General features: G+C 32.0%; 1 protein-coding gene across 6 annotated transcripts in view; it reads left to right on the forward strand.

The window, feature by feature from the left end:
- Rps6ka3 (ribosomal protein S6 kinase A3) overlaps positions 1-12,786 on the forward strand; it is a 122,359-nt gene that overhangs the window by 11,530 nt on the left and 98,043 nt on the right. The window contains exons 2-3 of one of the 6 annotated variants that reach the window (XM_046425825.2): positions 10,346-10,439; positions 11,439-11,475. The exons of 3 other annotated variants lie outside the window; for them this stretch is intronic. The gene's annotated coding sequence lies outside the window, so the exon portion shown is untranslated. Of the gene's footprint in view, positions 1-10,345; positions 10,440-11,374; positions 11,476-12,786 lie in introns of all 6 variants that reach the window. 2 more of the 6 variants (XM_046425826.2, XM_058573061.1) reach the window with 2 other exon arrangements.

The following is a 12,786-nucleotide window of genomic DNA, read 5'->3' on the forward strand; positions in this document are numbered from 1 at the left end:
TCCTGGCAGCCACTAATCTTCTGTTTCTATAAATTTGCCTCTTCTGGACATTTCATATCAGTGGAATCCTACAATGTGTGCCCTTTGTGTCTGGTGTCTTTTACTTACCATAATATTTTCAGGGTTCATCCATGTTATAGTATTCTATCAATGCTTCATTTTTTTAATAGCTAATAATGTTCCATTTTGTGGGTATAAACATTTGTTTATCCATCAGTTGATGGAATTTGAATTGTTTCTACTTTTTGACTATTATGAAATATGCTGCTGTGAACATTTGAGTACAGGTTTTTGGGTAAATGTTTTGAATTTTCTATGTACCTAGAAATGAAATTGCTGTGGTCAGTCTATGCTTTACATATTGAGGGAAACGCCAAACCATTTTCCAATTCACCTGCACCACTTTACACTTCCACCAGTGTGTGAAAGTTCCAGTTTTTCCACATTCTCTTCAACATGTATTACTTTTTTATGCTATAGCCATCATAGTGGTATAAAATTATACTTTGTTTTGATTTGAATCCCACTAATGATTAAGGATGTTAAGGATCATTTCATGTGCTTTATTGTCCATTTGTATATATAATTCTTAGGCTTATTTTGTAACTGATTTGGGGATTTTAAATGGAGTTTTGCTTGAATGCTGATGTAGAAGTTCCTTGTAGTTACGTATTTATGTGTGTATTCTCAGAAAACTTACTTTCAACACATGCTTTAAATATTTTCTTCATTTTTTAAAAATTGTTTTAGTTGTAGATGGACACAATATCTTTATTTATTTTTATGTGGTGCTGAGGATCGAACCCAGTGCCTCACACTTGCAAAGCAAGTGCTCTGCCACTGAGCTACTGCCCCAGCCCCTCTTCATTTTTTAATATGTGATTAAAAAAAAAACAAAGCTGTTCCTTGAACTGTGGTTTTCCAACTGGATTCACACAATCTTAGGTTCTATGAAAATGCCTTAGATACCTTATCATAACCTTATCAGCTAGAGCAGAGTTTAAAGGAATGCAGCATGGAGTTAGATTAGTTTTAGAAAGTTACAGAAAGAAAACAAAGATCGAAGCAGTCACTAGTCTCCTCAGTCTTGTTATTGCTATTCTATAGTTTCTTATTTAAGGCAAAAGAACAGAGATCAATTAAAAATTAAAATTGGGTACCTGAACTTATACCCTTTGACATCATAACCTGAAGATGGTACAGAAACTATACCTCAAGAACAAAATACAGAATCCTCAACAAAATAGGAAGACAAATCCATAAGAAGGCATATAAACCAAGTGGGTTTTTTTTTTTCAAGGATTTAAGATTGTTTCAGTACCCAATAAACATTCAAGTCAGCATACTAAAAGGCTAAAGAAGAAAAATCATATTAATGCAGAAAGTGCATTTGGATAAGTATTAAACATAATAAAAATACAGCAAACTAAGAAGAGTTGGGAACTTTCTTAACTTGATAAAGAATGGCAAAAAGAAAATCCATAAGTTAACATCATAAAGGTGAAAAGCAATGTTTTTTTTTAAAGATCAGGAATAAGACAAAGATGTCTACTCTCCCAACTGCTATTCAACATAATCCTGGAAATTTTTACTAGCATAATGAGCAATAAAATGAAATGAAAGATACAAATTTAAAAGGGAGAAATAAAACTTTCCCTATTTTTAGGTACATGATAGTTTCCAGTGAAAATCACAGAGAATCTACCAAAAATCCCTAGAACTAATAAATGAGTTCAACAAGTTTCTAAGACAGTATCATTTAAGAATAAGTTATATATACTAGTAACAAATGTGTAGAAACTGAAATAACAGTAACATAATGGCTCAAAAAATACTTAGGTGTAAATCTAACAAGGCATGTATAGGACTTGTATGCTAAAAGTAAAAAATCCTAATGAAGGAGTGTCTAAATGAATGGAGATAAATATCATGCTTATAGATTTGAAGTAAAGATGTCAGTTCTCCCAAGTTCATCTATAGTTTTAACCCAAGCTTATTCTGACATTGAAATGGAAAATTAAAGGAACTAAAATAAGGGACTGGAGGTGTGGCTCAGTGGTAGAGTGTTCACCTAGCATGTGCAAGGCATTGGGTTCAATCCTCAGCACTACATAAAAATAAATAAATAAAATAAAGGTATTGTGTCCAACTATAACTAAAAAAATACTAAATAAACTAAAATAAAATATAATGTGGGAGGAGCCACTTCACACAATTTTAAGATTTACTATATAGGGCTGAGGTTGTAGCTCAGTGGCAGAGCACTTGCCCAGGACATGTGAGGCACTGGGTTCAATCCTCAGCACCACATAAAAATGAATAAATAAAATATTGTGTCCATCTAAAACTAAAAATAAAATTTAAGATTTACTATATAGCCTCAGTAATCAAAATACTGTGATATTGACAAAGGGATAAAAACACATAGATCCAAGGAACAAAATAGAGAACTAAAAATAGACTCACACAAGTATGGGCAACTGATTTTTGTCGAAGTTGTAAAAGAATTTGATAGACAAGGTTAGGTAGCATTTTCACCAGTGGTATTTGTAGCAACTGCATGTCCGTAGGTAAATCAGTGAGCCTCCATCCAAGCCTCACTCGTTATATGAAAATTAATTCAAAATGGATTGTGGATTTAAATGTAAAAGAAGAAATCTTTTAGAATTTAGACAGGAGAAAATCTCTGGGCCCATGGGCTAAGTGAAGAGTTTTTAGACCTGATACCAAAAGCATAGTCCATAAAAGAAAAACTAAATTGAACTTCATCAAAATCCATAACTTTTTCTCTGAAGAAGATAAAAAGGGGCCTGGGGTTATAGCTCAGTGGTAGAGTGCTTGCCTAGTATGTGTGAGGCACTGCGTTTGAGTCTCAGCACCACATACAAAATAAATAAAGGTATTGTGTCCATTTATAACTAATAATTTTTTTTAAAAAAAGACAAGGTACAGTTTGAGTATATTTGTAAACATGTATATGAGACGAGACTTTTAAAGAACTCTCAAAACTCAACAGGAACAAAGAGAAGCAATCCAGTTAGAAAATGGATAAATGAAAAGACACTTCACCAAAGAGACTATATGGATAGCAAATAAGACTCTGAAAAGATGTTCAACATGGTTAACTGTTAGTTTGTTGTGATTTTAATTTTCACTTCCCTATCATTACATATCTATTAGAATAGCCAAATTTTAAAATGGTGATAAATATTGGTGAAGATGCAGGCAGACTGGATCTCTCATACATTGCTGTGGGTATGTAAATGATGAAGCCCCTATGGAAAACAGTTTGGCTATTTCTTAATAAACCAAATGTATATTGACTATATGATCAGTTGCATTCCTAGGCTATTTCCAGAGAAATGAAAACTTACTTCACATAGAAGTTTGTACTCAAATGCAGACATCGTTATTTGTAATATTAAAAAATTAGAAACTGAAGATAATTCAATAGTAAGTGATTAAACAAGCTGTGGCACATCCATACCACGGAATAATACTTAGCAACTGAAAAGGAATAGGAGTGTTAATACACAATTTAGATGAATCTCAGTGGAATTATGCTGAGTGAAAAGAAGTTGCATGCTGTATGATATAATTTATATAACATTCTTGATATGATAGAATTATAGAAGTGAAGAATAGATGAATAGTTGTCAGGGATTAGGAAGAAGAAAGGATCAAAAAGAGGCAACATGGGTATCCTGGGTGATATACTGTTAAGTATCTTTACTATTGTGGTGGATACAATGACCTCCAAATATGATAAAATGGCATAGGACACACATATAAGTACCTGTAAAACCAGTGAAATCTGAATATAAGATCTGTGCACTGTACCAGTGTCAGTTTCTTGGTTTTGACAGGAAATTATGTAAAATGTTACCATGGAGTAAAAATGGATTAAGGGTATATGGAGTCTATTTGTTTTGCAATTTCCTGTGACCCTATGATCATTTATCTAATTCTTTGTTTCTTATTGTTTATTTGGAAATGTATTTTTACTGAAAACCTTATTTCCAATCATTGTACTAATGAGAATAAAAGGCTATATCCTTCATATTAAAACAACTCAAACTAATAACTAGCTAGCATCATGCTTGATGGGCACATATTATAGTTTTATTAAAATTATGCCTGCATAATTTGGTCAGTTTTATTCCACAATTCTTCCCCTTTCCCATCCCTCCTGCTCAATTCCCTTTCCCAGCTTCATTGTTCTCCCTTCTATTTTCATGAGATCCCCCCCCCCCGCACCAGCCATTTCAAATTCCTTATTTCTCTAGCATTTATAGATGAGAGAAAACATTCAACCTTTGACTTTGAGTCTGGATTATTTTATGTAGCATGATGTTCTCTAGTTTCATCCATTTACTAGCAAATGCCATAATTTCATTCTTCTTTACGGCTGAGTAAAACCCCATTGTGTATATATGCTACATGAAATTGACCAAATTGTTAAATGTATGTATGAATATATCAGTGAATTCCACTTTTGTGTATAACTCTAATGCACTGATTTAAAAAAAAAATAATAGAAGACCAGTATAGTAGAGGAAGGGAATCAGAGAGGAGGGGAGGAAAGGGGATAGTACTGGGGATTGAAATGGAGCAAATTATGTTATATCCATTTATGAATATGTCAAAATAAACCCCATAATTATGTAAAACTATAATGAAATAATAAAAACAAAAAAAAATTTTAAAAAGTATGCATGCTATTTTCACTTCTATTTTTATATTCTCAAAGACCTTGCTAATGCAATTAGGCAAGAAAATAAGAGAATTCAAAAGGAATATAAAAGATAAGTATTCATAGATGATATAATCATCTACTTAGATAATCTGAGGAAATTTATAAAGGTTTGTTAAAACTAATGATAATGTGATATTACACAAAATGAATTCAGAAATCAATAAGTAGCTTTCCTGTTTACCAGTTATAGCTGGTTAGAAATTATATTGGTGAAAACTGTCTCATTCAAAATAACAATAAAAATATTTAATGTCTGGAAATAACCATATCGAGGAGAGAATAGGACCTAAATGAAGAAAATTATTAAATTACATTAAAGAATAATTTGAAAAAATTGGGAGACAGCTATGGTTCTTTAATGTAATTTAGTTTCATAGGAGTTGAGGGTATTTTTTTAAAGAATTGAGCATAACTTTTCCTTGTATCTTGAATGAATGTTCTGATTTTTTAAGAGTTTTTTAGATTTCTTTAAGTAGCTCTCAGTTATTTTAGAATTTATGTTAACAGTTAAAATTAACAATTTTTATTAAAATGCTCTTAGTGTTTATTCTTAATAACTATACAACTATAATTTGTGGTTATCTTTTCAGAAAGAAGTCTTGTTAGCTTTATAAGCCAAGATTGTATTTATACCTAGAGTGATTTTATATAGTTAATTGGATTATTTCTTAGTAAATTCACCTCAGAATTTAAAACTCTTTATATTGAAATATAGATCATACCACACAAATACTGTTAAGTAGAGTCTGATTTATTGTGTATTTGAGCAAGTCCCACTGTCTCATTTCACTTACTTGTAAGCTATTAAATGCTGTCTTTTTGTATATAAGGATGTTTGTAAAGCTTTGTATAAGTTGAATTATTTTAAGTGATTATTAACAGTTAACAGTTGTATCATCAACAGTGCATATTGGATTCAATGTAGTAGACATTTAAGCATCACTTGTTTTATAGATGAAAAAAGAGGTCATGGTGGTTTTGCCATAGTCATAGCAAAATAAGAACATGGACTTTGAAGCCAGCATGATGGTTCATCTGATTTGGATAGAAAGGCTTCATTGATCCTCTGGAAATTGGCCTAAAGAAATCGTTAGGTTTGTTCCTAAGAAATGTAAGTGGGCCAGTTAGAGCAAGGGGTTCCTCAAAATACCCTCAAATATAAGGATTTGTCATTTCCCCTGGCAAGATGAGCAGAAAGAAAGAAAAGCTGATACATTCTGAACACCCAGTATGGCTAAACATACTGAATTGACCACAGCGTTTGGCAAAACAAGTATCTGATTCTTACAGATAAGAAAACTGAATCACATCAAATCACTTGCCCAAAGTCACACCTATGAAAGGATAAAAAGACCAGGTTTGGAAACTTGTTTGTCAGCTTCCAAAGCCCATAATCATTTCACTACACTGATTTCCCAGATTTGTCAAATCGTAAGAGTCATCTAAGGTACCTGTTTGAAAAATAAGCTACTAAGCCATGGGGCTTCTGGAAATTCTGATTCAGTTTCCATCTGGGGAAAGGCCACAGTGCTGGGGACCTTGAATGCAGGCTAAGCAAGACCTCTACCACTGAACTATGTCCCCCATCCCTGTGCAATTTAATAGGAATCTGAAGTAATTCTGATCATCAGGCGGGTTTGGGAAATACTATCATTTTGTACTAAAGAGGTAGTGTCTGAAGGTATTAGAGAGGCAAGAGTTTTTTTTTTAAAGTTGATGCTTTACTAAAATAAAGTTGGATGGTGGAAATGGAATTACAAAATTGTTAGATTCCTTAATCTGCACAGAAAAAGAGTATTTTATATTTAGCATTTTTCTTTTAGGTGACAACATTAAGTGACATCTTTGTTTACACTAGGGAATGAACATACCACTGATGGGAATATAGAAAACTATTTTGAATGCAAACAAAAGGGAAGCAGAAATATAAAAATTCCTTAAATATAAAATCAGTGATTTCTTTAGGTGTAAAACCCCACAAAATCTTAAATAATCTAAAATTTTAATCCTTTAAGTCAAAGGAGCATAATATTTTCAAGCTGGAAGAGTTCTCAGCCACATATTTTATGGATGAAGAAACCACATCTCAGAGCCTTGCCCACACTTGGTGGCCAACTTTTGAAATCCATGTAGGTCAAGGTTTCATACAACTCTTATGGACTGTAGATAAGTACCATCAAAAAGTGACTTTTCCAAGGTCATACTGGTTTCTAGAAGTAAATCTAGTATTTACCTTATATTCCTTATTTTAATTGATCTAATTTTGTTTTCTTCATTACCCTACTGAGAATGGATATATTTAATGGAATCATTTTTACTATGTATTATTAATATTATTATTAATATTTCTGATTGAACCATAACCTTCTTAGACTAGTGTATTTAAATAATGGACACTTTAAAATATGCTTGTTAAAGAACTCCAGTTTTCTCTACTTTTTTTTACAAAATTTCTCTGTATGAATAGAGATAAATGAGCATAGTTAGATGTTTGTACATGAATTGAAGCAGTAATACATTTCTAAGTACAGATAATAGTAGCTTTTCTATTCAGACTTAGGTTCAATTATATGCAAACCTAAAAGTTCTGTGATCTTGGACAAATTAATAACCTTTTTCTTTATATAACAGTATACCTAATTGTTTATTAATGATTAATTGGAATTAAATGAAAGAATATGCATAATACAGCTAGCTCTGTAGTTTGGACAAAATAGGAAGTGAATAAATGATAGCTGTTATTATTTACTTCTTGACACAGTAGTTATATAGAAGAATATTAATTTCTGAGTGAGTGCTTTAGTTTGTTTCTTTAACCAAATTTTTTATAACAATCAGAAAATGTCATGCTTTTAAGTATTTTAGATTTACTTGAAGACCTAGAACATGGTCAGTTTTTATAACTTTTCGTAAATACTTGAAAAGAGCCCATAGTCTTTTTATATAATAAAATTCATCATCTGCCTATCCTAGACAGGGCACAGTGGCTCAAGAGGCTGAGGCAGAAAGATCACCAGCCTCTACAATTTAATGAGACCCTGTCTCAAAAAATTAAAAGGGCTGGAGATGTATCTTAGTGGCGAAGCACCATTAAGCTCAGTCCCCAGTACAAGAAAAAAAATATTGTTCTACCTATCCTAATACAAATTATTTCAAATGCTTTGTCCTTATTTTGTTTACTTTGCTAGTTGGTATTAGTGTGCTAAAATTTTCCCATCCACTATGTTTCCATTGATTTCATGTTATAGTCCCAAAGCATCTACTTTTGTGTTTTGTGGTTTGTCAAGTCTGTGGCTAAATGTTCTGTGCTATTATGCACTTGCTCTTTTTTAATGACTTTGTGTTTAAAAAAATAACACATGCTAATTGTACAAAATCTGAAAAAATAGAGAAATATACACAGAAGGAAATAAGCGTCTGTATTCTTACTATGAAAAGTCATTATTAAAAGATTTTTATGTGATTAGGAGTTTTAGATTTTGTGGTGGAATGTGTTCTTCGCTTTGCACAGGATATTAGACTTTTTGTGTATGCAACAAATATTTATTGTGTACCTATTGCATGGCAGACATTTTGCTAGGGGCTGGGAATACAGTACTTTAAAATATTGATATACTCATCTTGGCTTAATTTCCTCATTTTTAAATTGGTGATTAAAAGTTTTTAGAAGCATCAAAGATAATTAATAGTGTTTAGCATTTACCTGGTGGGTAAGAGCTCAGTAAATTATACCAATTACGATTACTATGTATATTCAATACTGATTATATCTTTAGTCCAAATAAAATGACCATTTTAATCAGCATAAGGTTTTTGCCTTACATTTTGTTTTCGGTGTTAATGTTACAAACACTTGCTTTCTTTTTCTTTACATGTCTGTATACTTACCTGTTTTGGAGGGAGCACTTTAATTAAAAATAAAATCCAAGATTTTTTTGTGTGTGTATGTGGTGCTGGGGATTGAACCCAGGGCCTTGTGCATGCAAGGAAAATCCAAGATTTTTTGTGAAACATTTTTCAATGCAGAGTAATACGTAGTGTAATGAATTACCCTATATCCATAACCCAGCCATTTCATTTCTACTTAGCCTTTCCAACCCACCCTACAACCTTCTCCTCTCCTACTCCAGAGGATTATTTTGAAGTTAATCCTAGAAACACCAATTCAGATGTAAATATTTGCATTTATACTTCTTAAAAATAATGACTTAAAAATATATACCTACCTTACTCTTATTACTCATAAAAATATCAATAATTCTATAATAGCATCAAATACCTAGTAAGTCACTCTTTTCCACATTTTTAATGGCACATTAAAGTTGTACATAATGGCTGAATTTATTGTTATATATTCTTATATGAATACAATTTAACAATATAATTTGACCAATAACATTCCCCAGCATCCTCTCACCACCTAGTCCCTCTCCTCTACTGATCTCATGATTTTCACGATTTCATGATTTTCATAAGACCTTCCCCCCACCTTTCTTTTCCTTCTTCACTTCTAACTTCCACATAGAGAAAACACATGACCTTTCAACTTCTAAGTTTGAAGTGTTTTGCTTATCATAATGTCAAGTTCCATCCATTTTCCTCCAAATGCCATAATTTTATTTTTATTTAAGGCTGAATAAAATGCCATTGAGTGACTCTTTACATTTCTTATATTATTACTTTTGGAATGAGTTCTGTCATTTTGTTTCTTGTGTTTTTTTTTTCTTCTGCCATATGGATTGTTTTGTTTGAGGAGGTCGTGAAATATAGAAAAATAAATTATATAGCTAGAAAGATCTGGGTGTGAATTCTGCTTTTTGCCAATCACTAACTTTGCTGATCCTTGCTTTCCTCAACTGTAAAGTTAGGGGTAATTATACTCACCTCATGTTCTTAGGGTTGAATGCGATGTCTGCATAAAGGACTGTTAATGGTATTTGCCATTTATTATCTTCTTTAGTGATTTGGACTGTAATGATGTCTATTTTTTATTATTGTGTGTTTTTTCAAAATATTCTAAAATTTATTAGATAATTACTAAAAATAGTTGTTAAATATCCTTGTAGGAAAGATGGAGTATTTAGAGTCTTTGCTTCTCCTATTACCTCTTTTAAGTCCACATTAATTTAGCCTGAGGTGCTTTTCTCTTTTATATTGTTTATATACTTATCAATTTTTATTCATTATTTACCCTTTCTTTTAGTAGAACTAAGTATTTATTCAGTTATTTTTAAGTTGGTGTCAGTATACTTCAATAGTTCTTTCCCGCCTCAAATATTCTTGAACTATTTTTTGATTCTCTTTTGATGGTCTAAGATGTACCTTCGAACAATTTGTTTTAAAAAGATACTATCAGGATGATGAAATTTTATGACTTTGCAAATCTAAGAATAATTTCCTGTGACCTTTGTACATGAAAAACTAGGGTGAGGTATAAAATTCTTAGATCTTAACTTTTCCCTTTCAACTCCCTATAGGTCATTACTTCATTGTCTTCTGGCAGTTTATTGTTGCAGAGGAGAAAGCTGAGGTCAACCTGATTCTAGTTCCTTTGAAATAACCTATTTTTTTCTGCTTGTATGCTTGTAGGATTATATCTTTATCCTTGAAATTTAAAAACATTTGCCAGGACATGTCTTGGTGTTGATGATCTCTGTTGAACCTTCTCAGTCTCCAGTCTCAGGTATTTTTTTCAGAACTGGAAAATTTTCTTGTACTTTTGATTAATTAAATTGCTCTGTTTTGTATTTTTTAGGAACATCTGTTGTTCATAGATTATTTTTCTGTCTTGTCTTCCATAGTTTTAAGATCTTTTTTTTTTTACTTTTTTATTTTATTTTATTTTATTTTCATTTACTCAAATTTGTCCTCTGTGGCATGGATTCTGTTTTCTGCAGTGTCAGTTCTAATACTTGCTATTCATGATACAAACTTAATTTTGGCTACTGTGTTTTCATTTCTTTATTCTTATCTCAACATGTCTTGTGTCATAAGCAGAATTCCCCTTAGGGGTACACTTTAAAAACATGAAGTGGATTCAGGCCTGCCTAAAGCTTATTTTCTGAGGCCACACCACAGGACCAGAGAAAATAAATAAAAATAAAAGCTTCTGAAAGGGTCCTCATAAACTTAGAAATGTAGATATAACCAGAGGTCATTTCTACCCTAGTCTAGGAAATAGAAAAATCTTGGGTACTAACAGGTCTTTGGTAGCTAGAGGAATAATAAAGCAGGTATAAGGGCACCATAACTAGAAATAAAACTGATTTTTCTAATTACATTTATTGTTTTTTCTGCATAAAAATACATAATAAGTGTATATAATTTTGAAAAGACAGTACAAAGAAGAAAATCCTATGGCCCAGGTAACTACTGATAAGATTTTATGTTTTGCCAATGACATGCACCCATGCTGGGAGGGAGGATGCAAACTGGGGTCATACTGATAGTTTCATATCCTTTTTAATTTAATATATTGCAAACATATTTTTGCATCATTAATTTTTCTTTGAGGCCCTAATTTTAACCATTTAATAGTATTCCTACATATTAATAGATGTATTATGATTTATTTAACCAGTCCCCTGTTGGTCATTTAGATTGTTTTCTATTTTTCAGTATAATGAGTATGATGAATATCACTGTACATAAGTCTTTATGCACATCTCTGATATTTCCTTAGGATAAATGAGGAGCTGATTCTTAATCCTGTCACGTTGGTAAGGATTATATACATTCCTTATTAAGAATATAAAATGCTTGTTTCTTATTGTTTCAATGTGATTGCATAGAAGATTCTTTGGATTCTGAACAATGTGATGTTATCTTAACCAAAGTTGGAGGGAGGTTTTTAATGCCTCATACTCGGCACCTTCATGATGAAACACCTGTTACATAAGCTTTGGGCAGGAAACCTCTGCTGATATCAGGAAGTTTGGGAAGGCAGATAATACTTGTGGAAACTTGAGGGTGGTTTTAAAAAAAAAGTGTGGTCCTTGCTTGTTCCTACAACCTGGGTCTCCATATAAATACACTATGGCTCTGGACCCTTTCTTTTCTTCTTCCCTTCCTATTATTTCAGACTATTTTTTCTTTGTCAGGTATCCTTTTCTGCCAGTGTTCATATGTACATTTCATTTATAGGTAAGAGAATGTCAGTAGTTGATATGTCTTTAAAAAAGTCAAGGTTGTATTTTATCAATCTGATCATTTATTCAGTCCTAGTATACTTGTACATGATGATCTGCTGGACTTGAAGAATTTTTTAACTTATATTCTTCAGAGATGTCACAATAGCCTGGGAATGTGCATTGTAACATGCCATTACAGCAAAATAATCTGCTTAATAGGGTTTCTTAAAATGAATTTTTTTAAATTAAGGAAATATTCTTATTTTTAACATGTCAGCATTTCCCTGAAAAACACCTAGGAAATGCTCTAGAAGTCCTGAAACCTTGGTTCAGAATTACTGATTAAACTGTTCTTTTCTAAACCTGGAGGATGATCTTAAGTGATAATTTTATACAATATTGAAGGTTGTTTTGAAAGTAATTCCTGCTGAAACTCGAGCAGTTTCCTTTATCTGATTTGTTCTGATGAGACCCATATTGTAGGTTATTCCAATTTGTGACTTTTTACACATTTCAGACTAACAAAATAAAGCATGATTAGCATTTCCTAACCTTTTTTCAGTATTTCATATCATATTTGCATATGTACAATCTGCCAGGCTCCAGTTTTTTTGGCTAGGAGACAGCGTGGTGGGATGAGAGAGGATAAATACATTTGCCTCACTTTTCAACTATTTTTTGGTCCATACTCATTCTTTAGCCACATTGTATAGAAATATAGCACACATATTAAAGATTTTTTCCACCCCAGTTGGCAGGAAATTGACTGTAGTAAGTGGTAAAACGGGCATCTTTCCTATACTTCTTCATTGCTTTACATCTTTAGAAGTTATCTGAGAAATGTAAACATTACACAGCCATTTGAGGCAAATAGGGAAGAGAAGTAGCATTTACTGAGCA

The sequence above is a fragment of the Marmota monax genome, unplaced genomic scaffold (assembly GCF_021218885.2).
Source record: "Marmota monax isolate L192 unplaced genomic scaffold, Marmota_monax_Labrador192_F-V1.1 WCK01_AAM20220418_F8-fsc00203, whole genome shotgun sequence".
Classification (NCBI taxonomy): Eukaryota; Metazoa; Chordata; class Mammalia; order Rodentia; family Sciuridae; genus Marmota; species Marmota monax.